Source organism: Equus caballus, unplaced genomic scaffold (assembly GCF_041296265.1).
Source record: "Equus caballus isolate H_3958 breed thoroughbred unplaced genomic scaffold, TB-T2T haplotype2-0000774, whole genome shotgun sequence".
NCBI classification, from domain to species: Eukaryota; Metazoa; Chordata; class Mammalia; order Perissodactyla; family Equidae; genus Equus; species Equus caballus.
This window is the reverse complement of record NW_027221992.1, coordinates 32501-34025: the sequence shown is the minus strand read 5'-3', so window position 1 is coordinate 34025 and position 1525 is coordinate 32501. Positions and strand designations below refer to the sequence as shown.

Here is a 1525-nt window from a genome sequence, read left to right as displayed (position 1 = left end):
CGGATCCTGGCGCAGCCCCAGACCCAGCATCGCCCTTCAAGCCCACATAGCAGAAACCCGAAAGACCTACCACTGGAACCTACAACTATGGATGGACGGGACGGGACGGGACGGGGCGGGGCGGGGCGGGGCGGGGGTGGGGGGGGGCGGCTTTGGGGAGAAGGAAGAAAGAAAAAATAAAAGAAACACAAGGACGGTCATCGCGATAGTTCTTTCCACTTCCATCCATATGTTAACAGGACCCAAGTTTCCCGACCTCCATTTGGATGTATGTTAACTAAATGGAGAAGCTATTCAAAGGACTCCTCTAAAGAAGTCCACGTTCTTCTTTCTAAATGATAATGAAAATCATTGTCACCACCGCTCTTCCGACCCTCCATGTCCAGACGGCCTCCCGCCCCTCCCCCATCCCCAACTCCCGCCCCGCCCCGCCCCGCGCCGACCCCCGCCCCCCCCCCCCCCCCCCCCCCCCCCCCCGGCATTCGCCCCGCCCACCTTTCCCTCTCCACTCCTACCCCCCCGCCCCCCGCCGCCCGGGACACCACCCCCCGCACCCCCCCCCCCCCCCCCCATCCCGGCCGGGCCACCTGGTCGACCTCCTCGAACACTATATAAGTGGATGCCGGGCAGCCGGTGGCGCCCGACAAGCGGCCTCCTCACCGGCCGGACGGATCAGCCTCGCGGGGGCGGGCGATGGGGAGGCGTTCGTCCAGGTCAGGTCAGGTCGGGGGAGGGAGGATGCAGCGCCGGCCGGCCTGGTGCGTTCGCCTGGTCCCGATCCACCCCGCGTCTCGTTTCTCGGGCCGGGACGAGTACAGGCGGGGAGGGCCGACTCGGTCACGGAAAGCGGCCTTGGGAGGTTTTGGCGAACGTCCCTGTCCCAGGGCCGTCTGCCGACTAGGGGACGGAGTTCCTCCTCCATGCGCCTTCTCGCCCCCAGTCGGGCGGGTTGTGGGTCGCGCGGTCGACTTGGCCATTTCACCGGAGGCGTCCTGCCTGCCGGGGCTCCCTCCCTCGGGCCGGTGCGAGCGGTCCTCGGGCGGCCCGGGAATTTGGGCCGCAGCGAACGAACGAACGAAGCCCGTCCCTCCTGCGTCGGCACGGATGAGACACAGCCCTGGTGGATGGAGCCGCTTTCCTCGGGTTTCCTTTTGCTTTCGGCCGCTGCTGCCACCAAACCTCCCTAAAAGATAGGAATGAAAACGGGAACCGTTGGCATAATAAAAGCGTTTTTGGTTGGCGTGTTTTCTTGGCTTTTGGGGACTCGAGAGGTATGATGGATGATCTCCGATTGTCCTTTGGAAGGAAGGTCTATTTCATCCCAGTCGCACGAACCCCGCAACGTGCGGCTGGACGAGGGAGGGAGGGAGGGAGGGAGGGAGGGAGGCCAACCACGGGATTTCCGCACGACCAGCTGATGGACACGACCGCCCCCGTGAGCCGGGCGGAGGGCAGCCGCCCGGGTCTCGCAGCTACGTGCCCGCGGAACCCTCGGGACTGCGAGAAGCCCGAGCGACCCGCAGTC

The 1525-nt window shown here is 65.3% G+C and overlaps 1 long non-coding RNA gene across 1 annotated transcript; it reads right to left on the bottom strand.

Moving 5' to 3' along the window:
- Positions 1-192: 192 nt before the first annotated feature.
- LOC138922350 (uncharacterized) lies at positions 193-763 on the bottom strand. The gene is made up of 2 exons (XR_011435440.1): positions 661-763; positions 193-331 (listed from the first exon to the last, which is right to left on the bottom strand). It is a non-coding gene; the product is annotated as an uncharacterized lncRNA (long non-coding RNA).
- Positions 764-1525: the final 762 nt, after the last annotated feature.